General features: G+C 38.8%; 1 long non-coding RNA gene across 1 annotated transcript in view; it reads left to right on the top strand.

Annotated features, from left to right (window-relative positions):
• Positions 1 to 8845, top strand: part of LOC108423900 — a 29544-nt gene extending 20699 nt beyond the window's left edge. The window contains exon 4 of the long non-coding RNA XR_001857589.2: positions 8386 to 8845. This is a non-coding gene — a long non-coding RNA (uncharacterized LOC108423900). The remainder of the gene's footprint in view (positions 1 to 8385) is intronic.
• The last annotated feature ends 13581 nt before the right edge of the window (positions 8846 to 22426 follow it).

Genomic DNA, 22426 nt, shown 5'->3' on the forward strand with positions numbered 1-22426 from the left:
CATATAGTTCAGTCTGTGGTATTCAGTGCACAGGTTTTGTTGTGCTTTGTTGTGCTTTTTGGCTTCTCTCTGGTTTTCCTTGTTCTTCTGATTGTTTTGTTAGTTTTCCAGGATTCCCCAGCTCTTTTTGTGTCCACCTGCTCTTTGAACCATACAGTTAACATGATGTACAGCTGCATACCTGTTTTTGAGTCCAGCTGGTAGCATGTAAAATCAGACATGCGTTAAGACACAACAATCAGGTGTGGATCACCACTTACACTAACTGCCTGTATTAAATTTGTGTAAATCAGTGTTTTTTTTTAATCATTTATTTTTCTGAGGATGTTTGCAAATACTTGACTTAAGCGTATATTTGCGTATATTTGAGCGTATATATGTGTATATTTGATCAGCAGAAAAGGCTGTATATATATCAGAGGATAGGAATGTCTGTATTATTATCACTGCTCTAGAAGGTTTTCATTGCAGATCAAATAGTCTAGAAAGAGGTGATCAATGAATACTTTGAAAAGTGTATCCACTTGTTTGTAATCCTCCCTCTCTTCCATTCCTCCCTCATTTCTCTCTCTCTCTCTCTCTCTCTCTCTTTCTCTCTCTCTCTCTCTCTCTCTCTCTCTCTCTCTCTCTCTCTCTCTCTCTTTCTCTCTCTCTTTCTCTCTCTCTCTCTCTCTCTGAGATGCCCATAGCTCAGAGCAATATCGGAGCATAAGTGGACCTGATGTAGATGGCCTGTGGTGTGTGGCCAGGGTCTGGCTGTAAAAAGGCCGGCGTCAGAGTGGGTCTCTGCTGTCCGTCCGCTGCCTGTCGCTGGGGGTCTGCGGCCCTTTCCCCACCAAATGCCCTCATTTCCACTGGCAGCACAGGGTCCCAGGCTAAATGGCATTTTTACAGCATGCCTCTCTGGAGTGTTGACAGGTCCATATGCTAATGTTAATGAATACAGCACGTCTAGTGTCACGTCCACCTCAGGTCTTTACGCTGATCTTTTTTTTTTTCCCCTGCTGCTGTAAGTGCAGGGTACCAAATTTAGCTCCTGAATCAGATATGGTGTTTCCAATTGTTAAGCTGAGTTATTTTTCCTCAAGGACTTAATTAGGTACTCTAATTTGTGCCTGGTATTAACATATTTCTGCCCAGATAGTTGCAATTGAACTATATATTAGTTATTCATGGAGTTAATCATAATGTGGAGTTGGGCTTCCTTTTGTTTTTATTGCAGATTGTGTTCTTTTTGCAATGCTAGTATATATTCAGAACAGTCTGTAGTACACTGTTAGAAATAAAGGTGCTGTGCAGGTACAGTTTTTGTCCATCATGGTACAAACAATGTAAATGTACCTCAAAGGTGCAGCAGTGGTTTTAAGGTCCAATAGTTTTTCCAGGTGAAGGTCCAAGTTTTTCCAGGTAAAAAGTATGTATTTGTGCATTTTGATAACCTAATGATTTAAAACAGAACAATAAAATAGAAAGGCTGGAGATTCAGTGGATTATGGTACAGTTATGTTCCCTCAATAAAGGTACTGAGATGCACCCTTGAGGGTACCAACCCAGTGATAAGAGGGGTACTGCCCCAGTGACAGCTTAGAACCTTTTTGTGGAAACAGAACCATTCTTCCAGAAAGGTGTAGAGGGGTGCAAAGCTGGCTTCATTTGGCTTTGTCAAAACACATTCCCAAATGTAGAAAGACAAGTAAAGTTTGACTCATCAGACTACAGTACCTTCCTCCACAGCTCTCTGGAGCAGTTTGGTTTTTGCTTATTAACTTAGGTAACAATGGAGACTTTTCTGAATTCCAATCAAAAGTTTTGTGGAAGGTTTAAATAGATTTACAAATTGATTTTTGTGGTCCCTTCTAGGCCTCTGTTCAGTTATTATATATATATCAGCTTTCATCTTTCCTGAGGCACCTTTCCCTTGCAGAAATATACCATTATTAAACTGAGCATTGCCTTTCTGGGCACATTTCTGCGCTTGGGCTTCCTGCGATTCATCCATTGTTTGCAGACTCTTAGATTATTTATTTTAATAGATCAGAGGTGAATTTGCTAAATGTTTCTTCAAAGCAGAAACACTAGTATCAGCATTCAGTGAATACCCCAGTGTTTTACCACAGCAGTAATTTTGATTTCTTTACTTCTGCTTCTAAACGAACACAAAACCTGTTGACTTGATAGCTGTTCTTGTGAAGTTCTTGTGAAGTATATTTTCTTGGCTGTGAGGCATTTCATTGACTAAAATGCACTGAAATGAATACATATATGTAGTTAAAATTCATAATTGGGGGAAAAATAAGGGAAAAATAGTGCCCCCCAGGATATTTAAGACCCCTCTTTACATATATAAATCTGTTTGCTGTCAGTTGAGACTCTCATTGATTATTTCCATGATGGCTTAACTGGGCAGATGCTCTGTTTTAATGTAAGAAAAAATGGATGTATATTGTTTGGTTTATATTCAATTGACTTTAGGTTTTCCCCTTCCTTCGATTTATTTTTATTTTCTAAAATAAAATAATAATAAATAATGATCTGGTCTCATTCTTGACACTCCTGTTTATGGTCTTGACTATGTGTCCAGACGATCAAACTACATAGATTTACAGCTTAATTTACAAATGGCTAGGACTACATTCATTAGAGTGTTCTTCAAAGATGTGTTTACCATGTCATCACATAGCACAGGGTCGCCAACCCAAATGTTGAGAAGAGCCATTTTATCCTTTCAACAAAAATCTAACCACCTTGGGAGCCACAAGATTTTATGTCCATTTTGCCATCTTACATGCCTGTAAATATGTCCCAATATGTGCTAATGTAGTAGTATAGGCTACACACACACACACACACACACACACACACACACACGAAAACACAGACTTACAAAGGTAGATAAGTTTCTTGTAAAATGTCTCTCGGCGCTCGTTTTTTTATGAGGCTTCTCATTTGCCGGCTTCTTGTTCAGTTTTTTCCATTCCACCCTAAATGGTGCCTGATGCGCCAGAATGTAACTGCTGCACCTTTTAAAGTGGAACAGGAAAGTTTGAAGGAGAATCTGGCAAATGAGAATCTGACCTCAGCTTTGCGACTTTTTAATGTTTAACAGTTTCTCGTTGCAGATTACACATATCAGGAAACCATCTGTAGTGCTTATGAACTATAGATTGTTGTCTGTATTGCTGTGTAACCAGCAGTTTGTACGCCAACCTTCAGAGTTCAAAGGTTGGTAAATTAACAGTTATAGGCTACGTTAACTCCAGGGTTTAAGACCACTTATAGCTAATTCTGTGTTAGAACAACCATTTAAGTTTTAGTTTACTGCAAAGGAGGATTATTTATTTTTTTATCTAGAAATCAATGCATTGTGGCTATCTGACTTCAACATCTACTGCCTTCATATTCACTGTTGTCTAAAATGCATGCTTAAGTATGGAGTATTTGCATGTGTGTGTTTGACCAAGCATATGCTCATGCCTGATATTGCCTTTAGTGTAGATGTTACCATCGCCAAACAACCTCTCTCTCACTCTCCCTCTCCTTCTCTCTCTTTCTCTCTCTCCTTCCCTTCATTTTTTAAAGTCCAGTAACCTGCTCTCTTTCTGTCTGTGCTGCATGCTGGGGGCTCTCTGTAGCCTGGCCTATGGACAGAGTGGTAGGGCTACTGGGATGGGGCCCAAACGAAGCCTGTGTGTAGGTGCATATGTGCTCCCAGTCCCAAACAGGCCGTCTGCAGTGGACTGTAAATGCCATGCTGTGCTGGTGGCATGAGTGTGAGTTATCCATGCCTGATGAACAGACACAGCTTACATGAGGACACATAACAGATCACACATGGTAAAGGCCGAAATAACACACTGTTTCTTTTTCGGGATGGCTTTAGGATAATGTGCATCATGATTAATCTAAATACACAGTGACATGGTAAACACTGACATTCCTCAGACATATTTTACATTTACATAAGAAAGTGGTTGACTGAATTTGCAAAAAATTGTTACTGTTCTCCTTTCACACATTGTCAATGCAGTCATGTTTGGGCATTTAGAAAAGTAAATATTGAGGTATGGTAACGAGGTATACAGTTGAAAGAAACAGGGTTTGTGGTTGCAAAGTGATCACAACAAATATAAAACAGACCACAGGCCAACAGATTTCTTACTAAAGCTTTGATTAGACTTAAAATGTAGGTCCAGGAAAAAAAAAACATTGAATATTCTCTGTGTGACCCACAGCATCTAAGTTCAGAATCTAAACACAACTGTAGACCAGCAAAATGCTGTTTGATGCCAATAGCTTGACAAAATCTGACTACAGCCCAGCAAAGTTATTTCCAAATCCAACTGTATCATGACCAAATACTACTGTAAAAAATTAGCCCAGCAGAATTTTTCCCAACCCACAACCCACATTTTACCCAGGGAGAAATGTGTCTGAATCCAACGGTAGCCTGACAAAATTCTGTCTGAACCAATTCAGAGCCTGAAAAACTTGTTTGAACCCAACTGTTGCATGAAATAAGTTATCTAAAAAGAAAATTATTTCTAAACCTGACTCTATTCTGATAAAGTTCTGTCTGAGCCCAACTGTGTCCCAACAAAATTTTTGTCCCAGCCTGACTGTAGCTCAACGAAATTCTGTCTGAACCTGATTGTAACCTGGCAAAATTGTAGGAATTCGACTGTTGCCCAGCAAATTTCTGTCTGAAATTGTTAGAACCCGATTGCTGCTTGACAAAATTGTCTGAATTTGACTGCAGCCCAACAAACGGTCCGAATCTGATTGCAGACCAACATGTTCTGTCTGAACATGATTAAATGATGTCCAGATATGACCAAACCCTAATGTAAATAGTTATTTCCATTAAAATTCAATCTTCTGATGAATTCACATGAAGTGTTTCCTGGTATGTGTATGTTTTCTTGTAAAAGTCAAACGGACCATGTTAGCGGGTCAACTATGTATAAAGTTCCAAACTTAGAGTGAGTCTGCAGCAATGTTGTAGAGTGATGTGAATTATCAGTGTCACCTTTGAGGCACCACCAACATTCACAACCTTCCCAGTATCACACACATTGATGTTCTGGCCTGTCCTTTATCCAAACCCAACTGTAGTCTGGCAAAATATACCAGAACCCAACTGTATTCTGGCAAAATTCAGTTCAGACTCCACTGTAAAAAAGTGTGTAAACCAGACTGGCAAAATTCTTTCCTGATCAAATTGTATCCCAACAGTAATGTGTCTGAATCCAACTGTAGCCTGACAAACCTTCTTTCTGAACCAGCACATAGCATATAATTCTATATGAAACCAACTGTAGAATGACAATTGTGTCAAACCAATTATGTCTGAGCCTGACTGTATCCTTAAAAAAATCTGTCTGAACCTGACTGTAGCCCACAAAACTTTGGCCTAGCCCAACTGTATCCTAACAAATTTCTGTCTAAACCCAACTGTGTCCTAAGAAAAATCTTGACTGTAGCCCAACACTGCTTGAATCTGACTTTTACCTGAAGAAATTCTGTCTTAACCTGATTGTGGCCAACAAACTCCTGTCTGAATTGGACTGTAGCCCGACATAATTCTGTCTGAATCCAACTATAGCCCAAAACAACTGCTATAACCCAATTGTAGCCCTTAAAAATCTGAGCTTGACTATTGCTTGTCAAAATTCTCTCTGAACCGAACTGTAACCTGACAAAGGTCTGTCTGTACTTGACTGTGGCTTCACAGAATTCGTTCCCAAATGTATTCCAACAAAATTCTCTTCCAGCCCAATTGTATCCTCACAAAATTCTGAACATACTGTAACCCAACAAATCTGTCCCAACCTGACTGCAGTCAATCGAAGTGTTTCTTGCCAAAATCTGTCTGAATAGCTCAACTGTAGCCCAACAAAATTCTGTCTAAACGACTGTTGCCCAAAAACGTTCTGCCTGAACACTATGATTAATCAAATTCTGTCCAAATCCCGACCAGAACCCAAAATACAACTTAACATTCCTAATAGTGCCTACTAAATTACTTTGTAACGATTGCTGCCATCGTAAAAAAGAATATCCCAGTTTTAGCTATACAAAATTAGTGACTAAAGCCTGCCTAACTAAAATAAAAACTAAAGAAGAATAAAGTGGGGAGAAGGCAAGGCAAGGCAAGGCAAGTTTATTTATATAGCACCTTTCATACACAACGGTCATTCAAAGTGCTTTACAAATGAAAAAATACAGAAAAATGTAATTAATGTAAATAAAATAAAATTTATGTAAATTAATTAAAACAATAGATTTAAAAGAAGTTAATCAATTTTAAAAGAAGGAGATAAAAAATTAGAATAAAAATAAGAAACATGATTAAAACAATAGATATAAAAGAAGTTAAATGAATGAGGATAAGAGTGCCGTTACAGGATAAAAGTGGATTAAACTGAGCTAAAGGCCTGCTCAAACATGAAGGTTTTCATTCTGGATTTAAAAGTGTCGAGTGTTAGGGCTCTTCTAATGCTCTCTGTCAACTGGTTCCATTTCAGAGCAGCGTAGTAGCTAAATGCCGCCTCTCCGTGTTTAGTTTTTACCTTAGGCTGCACTAACTGACCAGTTCCTGATGATCTGAGAGTTCTGCCCGGCTCATATTGCTGGAGCATATCTAATAAATATACTGGTCCTGCACCATTAAGACATCTATAGACCAGTAATAGTACCTTAAAGTCTATCCTGTAACATACTGGTATCCAGTGTAGGGATTTAAGGATAGGAGTGATGTGCTCCCTTCTTTTACTCCTAGTGAGAACTCTGGCAGCTGCGTTTTGAATCAGCTGAAGCTGTTTGATTGTCTTTTTTGGGAGACCAGTTAGGAGCCCATTACAGTAATCAATCCTACTAGAAACAAAGGCGTGGATGAGTTTCTCCAGGTCTGCTTTAGCCAGAAAATCTCTGATTTTGTTGATGTTTTTGAGGTGATAGAAAGCTGATTTGGTGACAGCTTTGACATGACTGTTAAAAGTGAGATCAGAGTCCATTTGTACACCAAGGTTACGTACTAGTTCTTTAGATTTTAGGCCTCTCGAATCTAGATAGGCAGCTAGTCTGTGTCATTGCTATTTCCCAATTAAAATAATCTCTGTTTTATCTTTATTCAATTGCAGGGAGAAGACCGTAAAGAGGAGTTACAGGCTATGAGAAACCTAAATATAAAATTTGAACCGACCTAATTATTTAATAAATTATGTTCTAATATGACCAGACCTTAACATGAGTAGTCTTTTCCTTTGGAATTCCATCGTTTGATGATTTAATGTGAAGTGTTTCCCTGTGCGTGTTGGAATGACTTGTTTTCAAAGTCAAAATTTGGCTATTTTAAAGGGCCAGTTGTGTACAAAGTCCACACGTTCCTGGCTTAGAGTGAGTCAGCAGCGCTGCTGCGGAGAGATATGAATTATCAGTGTCACCTTTGAGCTGCCAGCGACATCCACAGCCTTCCCAGTATCACACGTAATGACATTCAGGCCTGTCCTTGATCACATTTACGATAGCATATTTGATACAGTTGTAAAGCAGGCAAAGAATAAACCCACCTAAGAGAATATGCCACCTTTTTTCTCCTCCCACTTTAAACATGTCTATTTTTCCTCTGTAAATCACATGTCAGTCCACTGCAAATGTAACTGCTGTGATCTGAAAGAGGAGAGAGGTGAAAAAAGGGAAAAGCATGTGTGTGTGAGAGTGAAAGAGAGAGAGAGAGGGAGTGAAAGAGAGAGAATAAAAAGGAGAGGGGAAAGTAAAGATTATCTTTGCGGCTCTCTGGTCGGCTCCTGTGCGGTACGTGGAGTGACAGCTCTTTCAGTTGACTGACAGGTGTCCTTTGAAATGCTGGTGAGGCGGCGTCTGTTCTGACTGTTGAAATGCATATTTTTTTTTCCTGCTCTTATCATAACGGCATGGATGGCTCCGATAGGTGCCGTTAACATTGCAAATGGCTGTGGAATTATTCATTGTCAAGCTGGGGCTGGGGAGGAGAAAAGGATGGGGTGAAGTTTGATTATTCTCCTCACACAATAGCCGAGGTGCTTAATGATTTCTCTCTGGCTTGGCAGCGACGGCATGCAGACTTCAGGCGCCTAGCGCGCCAGCACGGGTGACACGGGTCTGGCCAAGTGTTAGAGCAAGATCATAACGTCTGGGCCCCCATTTTAATTTCTAATACATTAATCTTCTCACCGCAGATCCATCCATGAATATTCCTGCCTGCTTCCTTGTTTGTCGGAGAGGCTGTCTCTCTTTCATCCTTTGAGGTGCTTTCATTCTCTGTGAAAGCTGCCTAAATGGGCCCGATCAGTCAACGACAACGCTAGCACAATGGTCCTGGCTAACGTGCTCCTCTCTTCCTTTCAGGCTGCTGATAGACAACTCTGACACCTGGTCCCTGGGGGGACGTTGAGGAGCGCAGTCAGCTTCTCCTCCACCGCTCGAGAGACTTCCTTTACTTTATCGCCTCCATAAAGGATTGTCATAGGTGAGCGTATCAGCGCTTCTGAGAGAGCTAGCCTTTCTGACCTACAGCCTGAACGGCCACTGCACCCGCGCCTGCATTACTAATAGCTTTGCAGGGGGCTTGGATTCTGCTGTATGACCATGTCCTTGTGCTCACGGCTGTGTTTTTTTTTAATGGAACATCTTTTGTTCTCTGCCATTAATTAGCATTGTCTTAAGTTCATTAGAGTGGCGTTTCTAATGAGCCGAGGTGGACCTTCTACAAGGGCGTCAGCTTTGTGCTGGATGACCTGACAATGCTGTCCATGTTTTCCAGGCCAAAGTTTAATGCCATCCACAGAGAGAGAAAGCAGTGCAGTCACTCACGTTCAATTCTGTCTTCTTTCATCATTTTTCTTTATATTTCCTAGAAGCATTAGAAGTTATTCATGTTTATCTCAGTCTTTGAAATATGATATTAAAGGTTCTTTGGAGCAACGTCATAGAAGAACCACTTTTGGTTTGCCATGAATGAAGCACTCTATAGTGACGCTTCCAATATAATGATATGATATAAAAAAGGCTCTACAAGAGTTAGAACAGCTGCATAGCTAACATTGTTAAATACCAAAAGTCTATAATGACCCAACTCTTTTCTGTAAATAGATCCCAGAACATTTGCTCAGGTCTTCATTACGGTCACTTACACTTGTGGATATACCATTAACTCTACAATAAACAAAACTTAACGGTGTAGCTAAAAAGAGCAGGAAAGAAACTTTAGAAAATTTTGAGCGTTTTCATTGTTCAAAGTCGCACTCTACTCTAAATCAGGGTTTCTCAATCTGTGGGCCGCAGACAACCAGTGGCCTGTGAAACACAGTCCACTAGTGGTCTGCTGGCCTGTACTCCAAAGGTGAAAGCAATTTGTAGTGGGCCAGTAACGACACTATAAGTCATAAAACATAAGTGGAAAAATTATTATCGTAATAATTAAAAATCTAAGAATTAAACATCATTTCAAATTATAACCAATATAAATATTAACAGAGACATACAAATAAAAATGTCACAGTCTCAGGCTAATTAAACATCATCAGTCTGAGACAACTCAGCCGCGATGCAGACAGCTAGTCAGAGATGGAGATGTTTCTTACGGAGCATTGTTTGGTGAGGACTAAAGAGACATTTCGAGACTAAACAATTACTCTTGTGGCAAAGCCAGTGGAATATTTTAAATGAAATGCAATGGACTGCAACTTTAAATTACAATCTACATCTACCTTGTACATTTCTATGCCCCCCCCTTTTTTTACATGATTTCAACAATGTGTTTTTTCCAAACATGTTTTATGTTTTTTAACATGGCTGCAAATTTTGCAGACCTACTGGCACCTAGAATGACAGATCTGATCCTTTTTTCAGGCCCTTAATCTCAGGTTTTCAGTGTCAGCATTTAAGAACAATAAAGTTGTTTTTAAAAAATGTTGACTTTAGTTTTGCTTATATATATAAATGGACGTTGGGGTGGTCTTAATGAAGACCTGGATGTGATTGAGACCTCTATTGTTTTAGCAGTGTTTAGCCTTAGTTCCTCTTTCTGTTCCATGGTCATTTTGGGACATTTGTCATTGTACTTGATCTAACTCTCTCTCTCTCCTTTCTCTCTGTCTCTTTCTCTCCCCCCTTTTTATCTGTTCTTAAATGACACCTCAGCAGCCTCCATATGCTGCCTGTGTCTCGTGTGGGACCATAACTCAGGCTGGAGAGAGCGCCTTTATAGGGGTCTTAAACGTGCCATTGCACGTACGGATATTACAAGTGTCAAAAAGCAGCCCTACGCAGATCTGATGACATTCATAATTATAATATCTGATTTGGACTTGCGTGCGGAGCTCGTGTTGGGCCGAGTTGAGAGGAAGGGAGCGATATTTTAATGCAGCAGAGACAGACTTCTCCCCGAAGGTACATCCAACACGACACCAGCTGCTGCCTGATTGGGATTTATCCTTCCTGTTTTCGATTAATATGGAGATGAATACAGGTGTTCTGTGTCGTAAAATTAGTTTAGCTCTTGCAAATTGCAATTAGGGGCTTACTAGGGAAGAGGAGGGAGGGGAGCGTGTGCAGGGGATTTTTCGTATGGAATGGGGGAAATGAATAGGGAAGGAATGGAGGAAAAACAGGGGAAGGAGAGGAGGAAAAATGGCAGGATTTGAGAAAAGGAGTAGGGGGAGGGACGGTGCACCGTCGCACCCGTTTGGTCCCTGAGAGGCGCTTGGCATGGGCACCTGTTTGTTACAGTGAGGAGGCAGTCTGGCATGAGTGGTGCCACGCTAGTCGGGCACAGAGAAAAAGCACAACAAATACGCTTTGAAAAGCAGCCGACTCTTCAATGGGGAGGACTTCAAGGGCTTCAAGTATCAGGAAGTCATCCAAAAGGACCCTCTCCTCTTCAGGGAGTGTTTGTGTGTGTGTGTGTGTGTGTGTGTGTGTGTGTGTGTGTGTGTGTGTGTGTGTGTGTGTGTGTGTGTGTGTGTGTGTGTGTGGAGTGTGGGTGTGTGTGTGTGTGCATGTCTGGGTATGCTTTCCTTCATGAGTTTGTATGCTTTTCTCCATGCATTTGTCTGAAAATGCAGAAATGAAGAGTTTTGTATTTTGCACTTAATTCTTTTTGGGAACCACGTCTTCTGGAAAATGAAAAAAAGGCATTGTGCAGACTTTGAGCTGGTTCCCATGGAGATGTTCTTCTTTTCAATATTTTTTATCTACTGATTTGCCCAGAGCTCACTGACCCAATATTCTCCTGCAAACGCGAACATTTTGATGTTGGATTGCTATTCTTCATTCTGCATTCCTGAATGGGGCAGAACATTCTAGAACACTGTGATTGGGGCAGTGCATTTTAGAACACAATATGGGGAACAGCTGTGTCCAATCTTATCCATAAAGGATCCGTGTGGTGACAGGTTTTGAATCAATTGTCTGAAGACTGTGATCAACTGTCTGGACTGAAAACCTGCAGCCACAGACTGGACACCCCTGTTCTAGACTGTTGTGAATGGGGAAAATATTCTAGTACGGTGTGAACAGGGAAAAGCATTTTAGAACAATGTGAATGGGGAAAAACATTCTAAAACATTGTAAATGGGGAAAAATTCTAGAATGGTGTGAATGGGGAAACATTCTAAAACAGTGTGAATGCGGAAAAAATATTTTCTAGAATGTTGTGAATGGAGAAAAATCATTCTAGAATAGTGTGAATGGGGAAAGATTCTAGAATGGTGTGACTGGGGAAAACATTCTAGAATACTGTGAATGGGGGAAGACTCCTTGAAACCGTGTGAATGGGGAAATACATTCTAAAACAGTACGAATGGGGAAAAAACATTCTAAAACTGTGTGAATGGAGAAAAATATTCTAAAATGGTGTGAAAGGGGAAAATATTCTAAAACGGTATGAATGGGGAAAACATTGTAAAATGGTTTGAAGGGGAAAACCATTCTAAAATGGTATGAATGGGGAAAAACATTGTAAAATGGTTTGAATAGGGAAAAACATTCTAGAATAGTGTGAATGAGGGAAAACTTCCTAAAACCGTGTGAATGGGGAGAAACATTCTAGAATGGTATGAATGGGGAAAAACGTTGTAAAACGGTTTGAAGGGGAAAAACATTCTAGAATGGTGTGAATGGGTAAAAACATTCTAAAATGCTGTGAATGAGGAAAAACATTCTAGAATGGTGTGAATGGGGAAAAGCATTCTAGAACAGTGTGAATCGGGAAAACATTGTAAAACATTGTGAATAGGGAAAATCATTCTAAAACATTGTAAATGGGGAAAAACATTCTAGAATGGTGTGAATGGGGAAAACATTCTAGAACAGTGTGAATCGGGAGAACATTGTAAAACATTGTGAATAGGGAAAATCATTCTAAAACATTGTAAATGGGGGGAAAAACATTCTAGAATGGTGTGAATGGGGAAAGATTCTAGAATGGTGTGAATGGGGAAAAACATTCTAGATTGGTGTGAATGGGGAAAATATTCTAAAACGGTGTGAATGGGGGGAAAACATTCTAAAACGGTGTGAATGGGGAAAAATATTTTAAATGGTGTGAACATTTATTCATGTTCATTTATAGAACATTGTGAATGGAGAAACATTCTAAAACAGTGTCCATGGGGAAAAAGCATTCTAGAATGGAGTGAATGGGGAAAACTGTTCTAAAACGGTGTGAATGGGGAAAATATTTTAAAATGGTGTGAATGGGGAGAAGATTGTAGAACTTTGTGAATGGGGAAATCTTCTAAAACAGTGTGAATGGGGAAAAATATTCTATAACGGTGTGAATGGAAGAAAAAATAATTTAAAAACATTTAGAATGGGGAAAAACTCTCTAGAATACTGTGAATTTGGGAAAACTTCCTAAAACCGTGTCAATGGGGAAAAAGCATTCTAGAATGGAGTGAATGGGGAAAACTATTCTAAAACGGTGTGAATGGGGAAAAATATTTTAAAATGGTGTGAATGGGGAAAAGATTGTAGAACTTTGTGAATGGGGAAATCTTCTAAAACAGTGTGAATAGGGAAAAACATTGTAGAATGCAGTGAATGGGGAAAGATATTCTGTAACGGTGTGAATGGAAGAAAAATTAATTTAAAAACATTTAGAATGGGGAAAAACTCTCTAGAATAGTGTGAATGGGGGAAAACTTCCTAAAACCGTGTCAATGGGGAAAAACATTGTAGAATGGTGTGAATGGAGAAAACATTCTAGAATGGTATGAATGTGGAGAATATTGTAGAACACTGTGAAAGGGGAAAATCATTCTAAAACATTGTAAATAGGGAAAAAAACATTCTAGAATGGTGTAAATGGGGAAACATTGTAAAACAGTGTGAATGGGGAAAACATTCTAGAATGGTGTGATTGGAGAAAAATGTTCTGAAACGGTTTGAATGGGGAGAAACATTCTAGAATAGTGTGAATGGGGAAAGATTCTAGAACGGTGTGAATAGGCAAAAATATTCTATAATGGTGTGAATGGGGGAAAAACATTCTAAAACGGTGTGAATGGGGAAAAACATTCTCAAACTGTGTGAATGTGGAAAAAAATTTTAAAACAGTGCGAATGGGGGAAAAAACATTCTAGAATGGTGTGAATGGGCAAAAATATTCTAAAACGGTATGAATGGGGAAAAACATTGTAAAATGGTTTGAAGGGGAAAACCATTCTAGAATGGTATGAATGGGGAAAAACATTGTAAAACGGTTTGAAGGGGAAAAACATTCTAGAATGGTGTGAATGGGTAAAAACATTCTAAAACGCTGTGAAGGAGGAAAAACATTCTAGAATGGTGTGAATGGGGAGAACATTGTACAACATTGTGAATGGTGAAAATCATTCTAAAACATTGTAAATGGGGAGAAACATTCTAGAATGGTATGAATGGGGAAAAACATTGTAAAACGGTTTGAAGGGGAAAAACATTCTAGAATGGTGTGAATGGGTAAAAACATTCTAAAACGGTATGAATGGAGAAAAACATTGTAAAATGGTTTGAAGGGGAAAACCATTCTAAAATGGTATGAATGGGGAAAAACATTGTAAAACGGTTTGAATAGGGAAAAACATTCTAGAATAGTGTGAATGAGGGAAAACTTCCTAAAACCGTGTGAATGGGGAGAAACATTCTAGAATGGTATGAATGGGGAAAAACATTGTAAAACGGTTTGAAGGGGAAAAACATTCTAGAATGGTGTGAATGGGTAAAAACATTCTAAAACGCTGTGAAGGAGGAAAAACATTCTAGAATGGTGTGAATGGGGAGAACGTTGTACAACATTGTGAATGGTGAAAATCATTCTAAAACATTGTAAATGGGGAGAAACATTCTAGAATGGTATGAATGGGGAAAAACATTGTAAAACGGTTTCAAGGGGAAAAACATTCTAGAATGGTGTGAATGGGGAAAAAACATTCTAAAACGCTGTGAATGAGGAAAAACATTCTAGAATGGTGTGAATGGGGAGAACGTTGTACAACATTGTGAATGGTGTAAATCATTCTAAAACATTGTAAATGGGGAAAAACATTCTAGAATGGTGTGAATGGGGAAAAAAACATTCTAAAACTGTGTGAATGGAGAAAAATATTCTAAAATGGTGTGAATGGGGAAAATATTCTAAAACGGTATGAATGGGGAAAACATTGTAAAATGGTTTGAAGGGGAAAACCATTCTAAAATGGTATGAATGGGGAAAAACATTGTAAAATGGTTTGAATAGGGAAACACATTCTAGAATAGTGTGAATGAGGGAAAACTTCCTAAAACCGTGTGAATGGGGAGAAACATTCTAGAATGGTATGAATGGGGAAAAACGTTGTAAAACGGTTTGAAGGGGAAAAACATTCTAGAATGGTGTGAATGGGTAAAAACATTCTAAAATGCTGTGAATGAGGAAAAACATTCTAGAATGGTGTGAATGGGGAAAAGCATTCTAGAACAGTGTGAATCGGGAGAACATTGTAAAACATTGTGAATAGGGAAAATCATTCTAAAACATTGTAAATGGGGAAAAACATTCTAGAATGGTGTGAATGGGGAAAACATTCTAGAACAGTGTGAATCGGGAGAACATTGTAAAACATTGGGAATAGGGAAAATCATTCTAAAACATTGTAAATGGGGGGAAAAACATTCTAGAATGGTGTGAATGGGGAAAGATTCTAGAATGGTGTGAATGGGGAAAAACATTCTAGATTGGTGTGAATGGGGAAAATATTCTAAAACGGTGTGAATGGGGGGAAAACATTCTAAAACGGTGTGAATGGGGAAAAATATTTTAAATGGTGTGAACATTTATTCATGTTCATTTATAGAACATTGTGAATGGAGAAACATTCTAAAACAGTGTCCATGGGGAAAAAGCATTCTAGAATGGAGTGAATGGGGAAAACTGTTCTAAAACGGTGTGAATGGGGAAAATATTTTAAAATGGTGTGAATGGGGAGAAGATTGTAGAACTTTGTGAATGGGGAAATCTTCGAAAACAGTGTGAATGGCGAAAATATTCTCTAACAGTGTGAATGGAAGAAAAAATAATTTAAAAACATTTAGAATGGGGAAAAACTTTCTAGAATAGTGTGAATGGGGGAAAACTTCCTAAAACCGTGTCAATGGGGAAAAAGCATTCTAGAATGGAGTGAATGGGGAAAACTATTCTAAAACGTTGTGAATGGGGAAAAATATTTTAAAATGGTGTGAATGGGGAAAAGATTGTAGAACTTTGTGAATGGGGAAATCTTCTAAAACAGTGTGAATAAGGAAAAACATTGTAGAAGGGAGTGAATGGGGAAAGATATTCTGTAACGGTGTGAATGGAAGAAAAATTAATTTAAAACATTTAGAATGGGGAAAAACTCTCTAGAATAGTGTGAATGGGGGAAAACTTCCTAAAACCGTGTCAATGGGGAAAAACATTGTAGAATGGTGTGAATGGAGAAAATATTCTAGAATGGTATGAATGTGGAGAATATTGTAGAACACTGTGAAAGGGGAAAATCATTCTAAAACATTGTAAATAGGGAAAAAACATTCTAGAATGGTGTAAATGGGGAAACATTGTAAAACGGTATGAATGGGCAAAAACTTTCTAAAATGGTGTGATTGGGGAAAACGTTCTGAAATGGTTTGAATGGGGAACAACATTCTAGAATAGTGTGAATGGGGAAAGATTCTAGAACGGTGTGAATAGGCAAAAATATTCTATAATGGTGTGAATGGGGGAAAACTTTCTCAAACTGTGTGAATGTTTAAAAAACATTTTAAAACAGTACGAATGGGGAAAAAACATTCTAGAATGGTGTGAATGGGGAAAAATATTCTAAAACGGTGTGAATGGGGGAAAACATTCTAGAATGGTGTTAATGGTGAGGATATTGTAGACTGTTGTGAATGGGGAAAACATTCTAGAACAGTTTCAATGGGGAAAACATTCTAGAATGGTGTAAATGGGGAAAAATATTCTAGAACGGTGTGAATGGGGAGAACACTGTAGAACATTGTGAATGGGAAAAATCATTCTAGAACAGTGTGAGTGGGGAAAAACTTTCTAGAACAGTGTGAATGGGGAAAACTTTCTAGAACCGTGTAAATGGGGGAAAATATTCTAGAACAGTGTGAATGGGGAGAACACTGTAGAACATTGTGAATGCGGAAAAACATTCTAGAACAGTGTGAATGGGGAAAACATTCTAGAAGAGTGTGAATGGGGAAAACATTCTAGAACGGTGTGAATGGGGGGGAAAACATTCTAGAATGGTGTAAATGTGGGAGAGCATTGTAGAACACCATGAATGGGGTAAAAATTCTAGAACAGTGTGCATGGAGTAAAACAGTATAGAAGAATGTCAGTGGGGACGATTCTTCTAGAACATTGTGAATAGGGCGAGAACAGTCTACAACAGTGTGAATGCAGAGACAGTTCTGGAACAGAGTGAATGAACATTCTAGAGACTGCCAATGACATCACACAGAAGTACGGCACACCTGCTCAGCATTTTGTGTTTGTCGGAGAACATTGGCTTAGTGAACCCAGGCTGAGCTCTTTACAAGGTTGCTATACTTTTAAAAGTAAAGATAACATAGAAGAACCACTGTTGGTTCCCTGAGGAACCTTTTAATTGGTGGTTCTTTGAAGAAATAAGAAGTGTGAATATGTAGAACCTTTTCAAAGCTTAACATACACAAAATAAAACGTAAACATTCTAAGACAGTGTGAATGGGAAAAAACATTCTAAGACGGTGTGAATGGGGGAAAAACGTTGCAAAACGGTGCGAATGGGGGAAAACATTCTAAAACGGTGTGAATGGGGGAAAACATTGTAAAACGGTGTGAATGGGGGAAAAACATTCTAAGACGGTGTGAATGGTTAAGCATTCTAAAACGGTGTGAATGGGGGAAAAACGTTGCAAAACGGTGCGAATGGGGGAAAATCATTCTTAAGCGGTGTGAATGAGGAAAAACATTCTAAAACGGTGTGAATGGGGGAAAAACATTCTAAAACGGTGCTTTTGGGGAAAAACATTCTAAAACAGTGTGAATGGGGAAAAACATTCTAAAACAGTGTGAATGGGGAAAAACATTCTAAAACAGTGTGAATGAGGAAAAACATTCTAAAACAGTGTGAATGGGGAAAAACATTCTAAAACGGTGTGAATGGGGAAAAACATTCTAAAACGGTGTGAATGAGGAAAAACATTCTAAAACGGTGTGAATGGGGAAAAACATTCTAAAACAGTGTGAATGGGGAAAAACATTCTAAAACAGTGTGAATGGGGAAAAACATTCTAAAACGGTGTGAATGGGGAAAAACATTCTAAAACAGTGTGAATGGGGAAAAACATTCTAAAACAGTGTGAATGGGGAAAAACGTTGCAAAACGGTGTGAATGGGGGAAAACATTCTAAAACGGTGTGAATGGGGAAAAACATTCTAAAACAGTGTGAATGGGGAAAAACATTCTAAAACGGTGTGAATGAGGAAAAACATTCTAAAACGGTGTGAATGGGGGAAAAACATTCTAAAACGGTGTGAATGGGGAAAAACATTCTAAAACGGTGTGAATGAGGAAAAACATTCTAAAACGGTGTGAATGGGGGAAAAACATTCTAAAACGGTGTGAATGGGGAAAACATTCTAAAACGGTGTGAATTGGGGGAAAAACATTCTAGAATAGTGTAAATGTGGAAGAGCATTGTAGAACACCATGAATGGGGTAAAAATTCTAGAACAGTGTGCATGGAGTAAAACAGTATAGAAGAATGTCAGTGGGGACGATTCTTCTAGAACATTGTGAATAGGGAGAGAACAGTCTACAACAGTGTGAATGCAGAGACAGTTCTAGAACAGAGTGAATGAACATTCTAGAGACTGCCAATGACATCACACAGAATCACAGCACACCTGCTCAACATTTTGTGTTTGTCGGGGGAACATTGGCTTAGTGAACCCAGGCTGAGCTCTTTACAAGTTTGCTATACTTTTAAAAGTAAAGATGACATAGAAGAACCACTGTTGGTTCCCTGAGGAACCTTTTAATTGATGGTTCTTTGAAGAAATAAGAAGTGTGAGTATGTAGAACCTTTTCAAAGCTTAACATACACAAAATAAAATGTATACTAATTCATTTTTTTCCTAGAACTGTACATCCAAGAAGTATTAAGCACACATGCCGCCTTAAACTAAGACATATGTTCAAACTGTCTCTTCCTCCGAAAGAAAGGTGTGAACCTCACGTACTCTCATGTTCTCAACAACAGTCTTAGAAATGCAACCAGACATAAAATACCCTCTTTAATTAAATAATTCAAATTCTTGGAATTACACAATCTTTCATATCCATAGATATACACAGAAACCTGGAGCTCACACCATCTTGCCACTTCTCTCAGGCCAACCTTCTCGCATATCACCCTATCTTGATTTACCTTGCCTCATGTGCTGTCACAGTAATTATGAGTTTGCTCCGGCCATGCCTATCATCTCGAAACATGTTTTTATCCTATTTAACTTTGGAGAGGGGTTGAGATTCCACCAGCCTTGGTAAATAAGGATTTGATTGATGTCAAAGGCTAGATTTTAACAATAGCTCTAAAATGTTAGGCTATTTAGCTCACAATCGAAGAGGCGAAGCAAAAAGGTGAATTTGATTAATAGGTTTAAAAGCACATAAGGTTTTTCATCATTTCACTAGTAGTTCTCTTCAGATAAAACATTAAAAGCAAGGTTAATAAGTTACTTTTTTCTTTTATGACTTTTCTCCCCCTTGCTGTCCTCTTCAAGCAGTTTGTACAATATAGAGACATGTTGCACATTCCCCTGTTAGCTGCCAGGCCCTTTTAGTGCCACAGTTTCCCTGCAAAGATTTATGGGAGCTGTCTGTTTGAGCACTAAACTAATGTGATCTCCATTCATAGGAAGCACATCTACCTCCACTTACTCCTAGCCTGGGCTGCTCCTGCTATAGGCAGTAATGGAGACACTGTGGTATTAAGACTAGACATTAATTCATTGTGTCAAGCTGTCCCTGTGGAATATTTATGATGCTAAATACATTTAATTAGCCGCCCTCGCCGGTGGAGGGAAAGTGCATCGTCAGTGAAAGGGGTCCTTCTGTTAGCTTTTGTAGCCCACCTAATTCGTTTAGCATGGCGTCAGAGGTATTTGAATAGAAGGTTTGGGAAATTCACAGCTGTCAGTGTTTTGGTTGGAAGTATTAAATCATGTTGTGCTGCAGCTTCAAACATTCTACAAAATAATGTAAGTTTTTCCTGGAAGGGATAGAGGGACTGAGGGGAGGGGAAAACAAGGAAGAGTATGTTTGAGGCCTACTTTCTCTCTGAGAGGGCCTTTGTATATATGTGTGTGTGTGTGTGTGTGTGTGTGTGTGTGTGTGTGTGTGTGTGTGTGTGTGTGTACACAAGTAATTCAGATCCCATCAGAGAAGTTTGAATAGCCATGTATACTGAGGGTGATACATGCTAGGTTCATCAGTTACTTTCTAGAGTATCGTTTTTCCTCCTTGCAAGCCCATAGATAGTAGATAAAAAAGTTTTTCTTGTTCCCTGTTTCTAGAAGCAAATATCAATATATTTACTTAATATCTCAAAATAATATTTTCTGGTAATAATGACTTTGTATCTTGAAACATCTAATTATTTTCCCAAAATATTGACTTAGGATCTCAAAAGAATGATTCATTTTGTCAAAACATGGACTTTATATCTCATAATTACTAATTTTCTTAAAATTTTATTTTGGTATCTGAAAAGAGTGACATTTTTCAAAAATATTGACTTGTTATATCAAAATAGTGGCTTGTTTTCTTAAGAAAAGACTTTTTTTTTTCTTAAAATTGCAAGCTTTTCTTTAAAGGAGGAATGTTACTGTGTACCTCCTTCATATACTTTGTCACTAGAAAACTGTAATGCTGGTCATTTCTGTGGTCTGTAGGAGTACAATTTACACTTAGACGAGCGTGTTTAGGTACTTTATTGAAAGCTCTCTTGCACAATGCTTTAATCAACAGCTACTGTCAAATGCTTACAATATTCCAATATTGTGTGAAATTCTTCTATTCAGTTAAATCACAAGATAAACTGTCCTCAATATAAAGGACCCACTGCCCAATCCCTGCCCACACGTCCATCACAGAGGTGTGAGTGAAGTGTGAATTTAAGGCGTCCTCCCTCCTGGCAGAGCGGGACGTCATGTGTGTCTCCGATAAACAAAACACACAAAAAAAGCTAAAATAAAGACATCTTTCTATCTGCTGGACAGTGACATCTGACAGAGGTTTTGGGAGATGGCCCGTGGAGCGGCTATCTCTCCACCGAGCATGCAGACCCACGCTGTTACAGCACTATGAATGATGCAAAATAGCTGATAACATCTGGGTCAGGCTGACTGACATTACACTGAAACCTAATGTAGCTAAAGGTGTGTATGTGAGAGTGTGTGTGTCTGTGTGTGTGTGTGTGCGGGCAGTGGCGGCAGCAGCTGACTGACATACAGATTAAGCACTGTGACAGGCCACACAATAAAGCCGTCAGAAGCGGTGACACGGCGGACGGAGAGAGAGAGGGATGAATTGTCACTCTGTCACAGGCGATGCGTCTCCTCATCCCTGATGGCCTTCACCACACCGTGGGAAAAAAGCAGCACAGATGCTTCCAAACACAAACACGCAAACAATCAGTACTAGCACTCTTTGTTTTTAGGTGGGTTTTGCTGCTGGGAGATTTTTGGACATCCGTGAAGCAGACTGACCCAGTGTGTGACACCTTTGACAGGATTCTACATTGGACGTCCATCAACATGTGGTGCTTTAACAAACCATACAGTGCGCTCTGCGACTGGCTACAGAACTGTCTGATTCCAGTACATTTGGCACAGTTTGGTTTTTGTTTGGATTTTGTTGCTAAAACTAAAGCTTTAATCCTCAAAATCTCAGATTTATAGTCAAATGGATACAGTATTCCAATATTGTGTGAAATTCTCCTATTGAGTGACATCACAAGATAAATTTCTATACTATTCAAATGTTATTGTGTCATAAAATTACACAGTTATGTAGTAAATTTCATTTGCACTGGATTTCCATTCTGTATCTTTTTGAGTCTATTTCTGGCTTTTTTCTGTGACACATAAAGTAAAAAAAAGGCATTGAAAAGTAATGAAGGAAGTTATTTATGGTGCAAAAATATCCAAATTGCTGTGAAAATGCTACAGGAACACAAATATATGCACTAAAGCAGATTTTACCTGAAGCTTTTACCCTATGTTTGGTTGTATCATGCACAATACATACACAATAGTCAATTATCTAGAAATTCTTCTTCTTTTGGAAATTTGTCTCTGGCTTCCAACTGGCTTCAAGTATTTGCTCTTCTATGTATGGACTAAAAGTGGTATGGACTAAAAGTTAGAAGCAGAATATCTGCTTGTTTCAGTGAGCTTCAAATGCCAAACCATTAATATTGAATTACGACACATTTTATTATTGCTGGCAATAAATGCAACTTTTATGAGTTGATCAGGCCTGATATTTTGATGTAAGCTAGAATATTGAGTTTTAGTCTCGTCTAGACCTGCTGCTTTGGTTTTCATACATGTTGGACTTGTGCACTCTGTTGCCAAACACGTGATCTTCTCCAGTGCTAGATAAAAACTGTTTAGGCTGTTGTAAGTGGGGAGGAACAGTAATAGGAACTTCAGCCTGAGCCTATAAATGTTTTAGAAATTATGCTTAAACCTGTTAGAACCTGGTGCAAGTAGTTGGGTCCCACTGAGTTCAAACACATTTTTAAAACTCTTGCTCAAGCACACTTGCACACTTAAAAATAAAGGTGCCAGTTTCACCAAACTCTGCTGGAGTAAAGCCTCCAGGAC

Source organism: Pygocentrus nattereri, chromosome 6 (genome assembly GCF_015220715.1).
Source record: "Pygocentrus nattereri isolate fPygNat1 chromosome 6, fPygNat1.pri, whole genome shotgun sequence".
In the NCBI taxonomy this organism is placed as follows: Eukaryota; Metazoa; Chordata; class Actinopteri; order Characiformes; family Serrasalmidae; genus Pygocentrus; species Pygocentrus nattereri.